Raw genomic sequence first — 8,740 nt, 5'->3', positions numbered from 1 at the left:
TGTCTGTCTGGCATGGAGAAAAGCCCTGACTTGGCCTGCGACAGGCCCCAAGGGTGGGGACACTTTCTGACCTAGGTCCCTCTGTCTGAGCTGGTTTAGGGACAGTCTTGCCAGCAAGAGGGGGAGGGTGGAGACAACCCTGAGAGCTGGTGAGTCACCTGTTTCTCAGCTAAGGACTTGCAATTGTAGCTGCTACTGCTGGGAAAGTCCCCTCCTAATGGTGGGTTGTGTCTTTTTCCTGTCCACCTGACAGATCATCTGTCCCAACTTCCAGCCAGACACACATTTGCTAAGATTAAAACTTGGCTCTAACATTGGGTTGCCTGGGTAGCAGAGTCGGTTAGGCGTCTGACTTTGGCAGGGGTCATGATCTCAGGGTACATGGATTCGTGGGTTCATTGGTTCAAGCCCCATGTCAGGCTCTCTGCTATCAGCGCCAACTCTGCTTCAAATCCTCTGTCCCTCTCTCTCTGCCCCTTCCCTGCTCCCTCTTCCTCTCTCTCTCTCAAAAATAAATAAACATTAAAAAAAAAAACTTGGGGTGCCTGAGTGGCTCAGTCAGTTAAGCGTCCAACTTTGGCTTAGGTCATGATTTTGTAGTTCGTGGGTTCCAGCCCGGAGTTGGGCTCTGTGCTGACAGCTCAGAGCCTGGAGCCTGTTTTGGATTCTGTGTCTTCCTCTCTCCCTGTCCCTCCCCTGTTTGTGCTCTGTCTGTCTCTCTCTCTCTCTCTCAAAAATAAGCATTAAAAAAAAAAACAAAAAAACAAAAAAACTTGGCCCTAACATTATCTTTGGAGAAATGATTGATTTGGGGCCTGGGGCAGGAAATATACAAGATGAGCCTGGAGCTCTGTGGTACAGAAAGTAAGGAAATCCTAAACAAACAAAACAACAGGAAGATGGAGGTACATCAAATGGACACAGAGCCAATTGAAAGAGCTTCAAAAGGGCAAATCTGGGACGATTTGAGCAACAAAATAAAGGAGTATTAGATTATAACCCAAAGTATAAAGTAAATATCCACAAGTCTATTCTGATATAAATAAATGATTGCATACATAAATAAATGGACAATAATAGACAAATCTCCTGTGGAGAACTCCAAAAAATGTACGTAGATACTCAAACCTTGAGGAGGAACATACCCCTCCACTCCTTAAGTGTGAGCTATGCATAGTGACTTCCTTCCAAAGAAGACAGTAAGTATGAAAAAAGGTGGGGGTGGGGGGAGGGAAGAGTAACTTTCCAGTGGAGAATCCGGACAAACACTCCCTCAACCAGGTGATCAAGATTAAGATCCACATTGATAAGTCAAGTTGATTGTATGTACCCTTGATATGATGTAATGAGAACAGCATTTTTCCTCTGTGGTCTTCCCTTCAAGAACCCCCAGTCTAATCATGGGGAAAACATCCAAAAAGTTCCACCTGGGAGACATTCTACAAATTGCCTGTCCAGTACTCCTCCAAACTGTCAAGGTCATCAGGAACAAGGAAAATCTGAAAAACTGCCACAGTCAAGAGGAGCCTAAGGAGAATGGCAACTGAATGTAACATGGTTGGAGTTCCAGAATTTGGCTGGATGGGGTTCTGAAACTGAAAGAGGACATTAGGGAAAAACTAAGAAATTCTGAATAAGATATGAATGTAGTTAATAACAATGTATCTTTAAAAAACATTTTTTTAATGTTTATTTATTTTTGAGAGAGATAAAGTGTGAGCGGAGGAGGGGCAGAGAGAGAGGGAGACACAGAATCCAAAGCAGGCTCCAGGCTCTGAGCTGTCAGCACAGAGCCTGATGTGGGGCTGGAACCCATAAGACATGAGATCATGAGCAGAGCTGAAGTCGGACGCTCAACCGACTGAGCCACCCAGGCACCCCAATAATAATGTATCAATGCTGGTTCATTAATTGTGACAAATGTACCTTGTATGTAAGACGTTCATAATGGGGGAACCTAGGTTGGAGGTATATGGAAGCTATCTTCTCAATTTTTCTGTAAATTTAAACTGTTCTAAAATTTAAAAAAGAAAAGAAAACACCCCCAAAGCTAAAACATGGCCCTGACATTGAGTCATGGCGGTAATAACATTTTGTTTCCAAAATGTCCAACACAGTTGTATGCGGCTTTAGACTAGTAAAAGTCCTTTCATTTCCCTGTCTCATAGGAAGCCAAGTAAGCCTACCCGGGAAGAGGGTAAGTATACTGGGGCCCAGAGGAGCTAGGGGACTCGCCCAACATTAAAGAAGCTAGTGGGCTCCTGGGTGGCTCAGTCAATTAGGTGGCCTATTTCGGCTCAGGTCACTATCTTGCCATTTGTGAGTTTGAGCCCCACCTCATGCTCTTTGCTGTCAGTGCAGAGCCCGCTTCAGATCCTGTCTCCCTCCCTCTGCCCCTCCCCCACTCATGTTCTCTTGCCCTCTCTCAGTCTCTCTCTCTGTGTCAAAAATAAATTAAAAAAAAAAAAGAAACTTGATTCTGGAAAAAAAAAAAAAAAACAAAACTAAAAACTAAAGAAGCCAGTAAGTGTAAGTGGTGGACACGTCACAGGTTTGTCCTCAGGTGTGGTCAAGTTCTTAAGCATTTCTGTTATTTCCTTACCTTATTTAAAATTACTGGGGTGCCTGGGTGGCTCAGTCGGTTAAGCATCTGACTTTGGCTCAGGTCATGATCTCACAGTCTGTGAGTTCTCAGAGCCTGGAACCTGCTTCAGATTCTGTCTTCCTCTCTCTGCCCCTCCCCCACTCATGTTCTGTCTCTCTCTCTCTCAAAAAATAGATAAATATTTAAAAAAATTTTAAATTACTGCATACACTGGGACCTCTATAGCAGAACCTCAATAAGAATAAACCAAAATAAATCTATCCCTACCCTACCATCATGATTTTCCTACTGCTGAAAAAGGGGTTAACAACAAAAAAAATACACTGGTTGTGGGGTAGCATTTGCTCAACCAGGTCAGCGTTCAGGCTCTTTGTGAGAGAAACACACCTCATGCAGTCCTTCTCCATTTCTGTGGCACATTCTGCTCCAAGGTCCCCATGTCAGGCCTGCCCCGCGGAAGAAGCCCAGGAAAAGAATTGTATATTTAACACTCGATTTCTTTGCCAATCATACCTCAGTAGAGCTGGGAAAAACACCATTTATTTACCAAAATATTACTGCTACTGCTGCTACTACAATAAGTAGACTGCACAGTATCTGAGCTTTCCAGTTAATCGGGTTACTGGTTTCTCTCCTTGGTGTGCTTGTGTCCTGGGAAGGAGTTGGTGGCAAACTCAGCAGCCTGGGCTGAACTGGCCTCATGGCGTACCCTGGAACCAGATCTTGCTAGCCAAGCCTCCAGACCAACCCCATCTATGTTGTCCATGTCATCTGTGTCTCAAGGCTCAGGCTGCCTCCAGAGCTTCCTCCTGCCCTGCATCCTCCCCTTAACTCAGCCTTAGCTCCTGCTTCTCCTTGTCTTTCTCTCCACAAACTCTCCACCTAGCTAATCTCAACTGCTACTGCCCCCCCTCAAACCTCTCTTTCCTGCCCGGACCTTGCACTCAAGCCCTGGCCGGTATTTTTTTTTAAGTTTATTGATTTATTTTGAGAGAGACAGAGACAGTGCAAGTGGGGGAGGGGCAGAGAGAGGGAAAGAGAGAGAATCTCAAGCAGGCTCCGCACTGTCAGTGCAGAAGCGGATATGGGGCTCAAACCCACGAACAGTGAGATCATGACCTGGGTGGGAACCAAGAGTTGGATGCTTAACTGACTGAGCCGCCGAGATGCCCCACTGGCCAGTATTTTTAAAGGCCTGCAGGAGTTGACACCTAAAAAGTTCATCTAAAAAGACTGCCCTCTTGGGGCATCTGGATGGCTCAGCTGGAAAAGCATGAGTCTCTTGATTGCAGGGTCATGAGTGTTATTGAAAAAAAAAAAAAAAGAACAAAAAAAAACCTTAAAAAAAATGTAAATAGACTCCCCTCCTAACTTTCTTATTTCTGACAATGGCAGCATGATTCTCTCAAGCTAATGAATTAGAAGGAGTGGAACTAAATGGTCTCCAAACCTCACAATGCACTTAGACTTCTTTCTCTCCTTCATCTTTAGTCCTTAGTCTTTTCTTTGCAGTACTGGACTCCCCTCTTCCTCCTGGCATGCTTTTTGCCACAATAATCACCTCCTGCTTGCCTTCCGTCTTTGCTTTGTTCATTTCTAGTGTACCCAAGCTTCCTAAACAAATTTACTCTGTCATTCTCCTACTCAAATCAACAATGAGTCCCTGTTAATCACTGGATAGTGTCTGAGTCTCGACCTGGCATCCCACATCCTCCAGTTAGAGTATACCCCCAACCCCCAGCAAATGATCCTTAAAAGAATTTTCATTGACATGGGGAAATGTTGAAAGATAAAATAGGGGCGCCTGGGTGGCGCAGTCGGTTAAGCGTCCGACTTCAGCCAGGTCACGATCTCGCGGTCCGTGAGTTCGAGCCCTGCGTCAGGCTCTGGGCTGATGGCTTGAAGCCTGGAGCCTGTTTCCGATTCTGTGTCTCCCTCTCTCTCTGCCCCTCCCCCGTTCATGCTCTGTCTCTCTCTGTCCCAAAAATAAATAAACGTTGGAAAAAAAAAAAAGAAAGATAAAATAAATGACACAGAATTATATAAACTGTTTGAGCCCAATTATTAAAAAAAAAAAAAAGTATACAATTAGAATAGAAGGGAGTCCTGGGGTGCCTGGGTGGCTCAGTCATTTGAGTGTCTAACTCTTGATTTCGGCTCAGGTCAAGCCCCACGTTGGGCTCTACACTGAGCACGAAACATTTAAGATTCTCTCTCTTTCTCTCTGCCCCTCTCCTTGTTCTCTCTCTCTCTCTCTCTCTCTCTCTCTCAAATAAATAAATAAATAAATAAATAGAAAAATTTTTAAAAGAGAGTACTATATGAAGGGTGTATGTTAAAATATGGAGTCATTACCACTAGGTGAGAAGCTTATTTTGCCTGGCATATAACAATCACCAAGCACATATTAGCCATTAATAATATTATGTTGCTTAGCATCATCTGCTCCTTTTTCTGCAATGAACATGTTACTTTTGCACAGAAATAGTTATTGAAATTTAAAATATATATTTATTGTGTATTTAGGGAAAAAAAGAGGAAATGTACCAACAAGTAAACAATGATTACCTCTGAATGGCAGGATGATGAATAGTCTGTTCCCTTCATTCATTCATTCATTCATTCCATAAGGTTCTTTGAGAACCCACTGTGGGCCAGGCACTGTGAAAGTGCTGAGTGCACAGCAGTGATCAAAACAGGGCTTCTTTGTTTCCCCACTTTGCTCTACCCTACACTAACTTTCCCCTTCCCTGAAGCCATTGTCTGTTTCACTAATTTTGAGAACACTTCATGTTTCCTCTGTGCCTATCTCACACTTCAAGCACCTAGAAGACAGGGAAGTACTTATACAATGTCTGGCTCCTACTGCCCCAGCCCAGTGGCACCCCACTTACCTATTTGTGGAATGAATAAATGGATGGTGAGGCACGGCTTGCCGAATGATAAAAAGACTGATGGGCAGCACCACCTTCCTTCCCTGGGGCCACAGCACTTGTCCAAATGGCTGAGCCCCAGGCACAGCCAAATCCTTGGTTTCTTCTCCCCAAAGATTGGCTCCACTACCCAAAGCCTCTTCTTGAACTGAAGCTGAGGTCTGATATCAGTGAGGTCTACTCACGTTACTGTGGTTAACCCTAGAGCCCTAAAGGATGTGTTCTCCTTTGATGATGATGATGATGATAATGATGAACATCAGCAACTTTGCAAAGCTTATATAAACTAACATTTTACACACTTGTAAATGGGGATATTTAAATTATTTAGCAACTGCTATGGTCTCAGAAAGATGCTAGTCCTTGTGCTGTAGTAGCTTCTTAGAAGACTTGGTTATGCCTGACATTAACCCCTTAGTGGCTGGATCCTGGGCAGGAGTGACAGGGTGGGGCACACTCAGGGAAGTGGGTATCTTAACAACTGGTGTGCTCATACTAGTGTGTACCTGTTGAACTTCATGGGTCTGCTTGGATTTGGAATGAGTGTAAACCAAGCAAAAGGGGCTTGGAAACAGCTTGAAGAAACAACAGGAATTAGTCTCAGGGGATAAAGAGCGTGGTCCATTTTGGAACTAAAACTAGCTTAGCCTGGCTAGGGAGGAGACTGGTGATCAATGAACTGGCAAGGGAAGCAGGAGCCCAATCAGGTCACGCCAGAGCTGCTCTTGTCCTTCGGATTTATTTCAAGGGGGAGCAGCTAGGCCTAGAATGACCAGGACTGAGGGGGGTCTTGGAGTGCAGAACTTTGAGTGCTGAAATTGAGAAGGTCATTCACCCCAATGGATCCGTTCTTGCTCCTGTTGGCCCTTCCAGCATGCTCTTCAGAAAGACCACAATGCCTGAAACTAGAAACAGAGCAGGCTTTTCCAGACCAACATGAAATCAGCATTTGCTATTTTGTGAAAGTACTAATATGAAAGGTATGGGGTTTTGTTCACATTTAAATTTGTATAGGGGCGCCTGGGTAGCTCAGTTGGTTAAGTGTCTGACTTCAGCTCAGGTCATGATCTCACAGTTCGTGAGTTCGAGCCCTGCGTTGGGTTCTGTACTGACAGCTCAGAGCCTGGAGCCTGCTTCAAATTCTATGTCTCTCTCTCTTTCTCTGCCCCTCCCCTGCTTGTGCTCTCTCTCTCAAAAAAAATGAATAAACGTTAAAAATTTTTAAAAAATAAATTCATATAATGCTCGTATTTGCAAATCAAATTTCTTTCCCCTCTTTTATCTCAAATTACAGTTTTGTCAACAAGAGACAAATTTATTTGATGGTCAAGAGCATGGACTCTGGGCCACAGTGCCTGGATTAGTACCCAGGTTGTGTTACTTACTAGCTGTTGTCTTCTCTGGGCATCAGTTTCCTGTCTGTAAAATGGGATTCGAATAGTACCTAACTCACAGAATGTTGTGGGGATTAAATGAATTGTGGAGAATACTTAGAATAGTGCCCATAGAGAGTGCTCTGCAAGGGTGCTCTATTATTAAAATTATCTTCTCCCTGGGTAGGGCAATTTTTTCAGATGAAGTCATGGCCCTGCCTGAGAATGAACAATACAGATTTGTCAGGTCAGGTAAGGTTCATAATTTTATCTTCTGTGACCCAGATAGGGAACACAAAAAGAAATTAGCCTTTATTAAAGTCATCATCCTAATATACTGGTATTGTTATTACTTTTATTTTACACATGAGGAAATTGAGTCTCCATAGAGGTGAAGTGACTTGCCCAAGGCCTCAAGGCTAAGAGAAATCCAGATCTGTGGAGCCCTGGTCTGCTCTCCAACACCACCCTCTTTTCAGTCCTCCCCTTAAGAATTATGGGCTATAGAGGGGGCACCTGGTGGCTCAGTTGATTGAGTATCCAACTTTGGCTCAGGTCATGGTCTCATGGCTTTGTGGGTTTGAGCCCTGCATCAGGCTCTGTGCTAACAGCACAGAGCCTGCTTCGGATTCTCTTCTCCCTCTCTCTCTCTGACCCTCCCCCACTTGCACTCTCTCAAAAATAAATAAACATTAAAAAAATTATTTTTAAAGAATTGTGGGCTACAGGAGCACGTGGGTGGCTCAGTTGGTTGAGCATCTGACTCTTAGTTTCAGCTCAGGTCATGATCTCAGGGTTGTGGGATCAAGCCCCAAGTTGGGCTCCATGCTGAGCATGGAGCTTGAGATTCATGTTTTTGAACATTATATTGTTATACTTTTTGTTACTGTAAGGCCTTACATTGTTTTCTTTCTAATGAAGTTGTCATTACAATTATCATTCAACTGATCAAAACATAAATATATTATACAATTTGATAAAAATAATTACACATAAAAAGTAAAATTACATTAGGAATACATCTCTTGATGAGATGCATAGGGCTTTTTTTGTTTTTGTTTTCAATTACTTCATGTATTTGTAGATAGAAAGCTTGAATGAGACAAAGTTCAGCATCAGTTATCTTCCTACATTTTTTTGGTTTGTGTTGATGTGACAAAAGCTTGTTCACATAAATGTTAGATGGGAACGGAAGGAGGTTTGAAATAGCAATGTCACTTGATTATGTGACCACTTTCCAAATTAAATGCCAAAAATGTTAGTGATTTTTGTTTTCAATCAAGCTAAAACCTGATTAGGTTCTCAAGTTATATTCAGATTAAAGAACTAGAAACCATTTCATGTGCAAAGGATTTGTTACCTGTTCTTTGTAGGTATACCAACAATAATTCCACAGGTCTCTTTGCTGGGCTACCAGCAACGATTTTAATGCCCTGAAGGAAACACCATAATGTGAAGGGTTTTGGTTTTTATCGTCCCAGTGGGTCAGTAGTGTGTTCTTCTTTGCAAAAGAGAAGCAGGGAAGTGGTGCCTGGGTGGCTCCGTCTGTTGGGCCTCTGACTTCGGCTCAGGTCATGATCTCACCTCTCGTGGGTTTGAGTCCCAATTCGGGCCCTGTACTGACAGCTCAGAGCCTGGAGCCTGCTTTGAATTCTGTGTCTCCCTCTCTCCCTGACCTTTCCAGCTCGCACTCCATCTCTGTCTGTCTCAAAAATTAATAAATGTTAAAAAAACTAAAGAAAAAAAAGAAAAAGAAAAAGAACCTATCTCTTCCTCCCAGGTACCTCCTTCTGCTCATCACTTTTAGGAAAGAGATGAGAGAAGCTGAA

The sequence above is a fragment of the Lynx canadensis genome, chromosome B3 (genome assembly GCF_007474595.2).
Source record: "Lynx canadensis isolate LIC74 chromosome B3, mLynCan4.pri.v2, whole genome shotgun sequence".
Classification (NCBI taxonomy): Eukaryota; Metazoa; Chordata; class Mammalia; order Carnivora; family Felidae; genus Lynx; species Lynx canadensis.
This window is presented reverse-complemented; position numbering follows the sequence as displayed.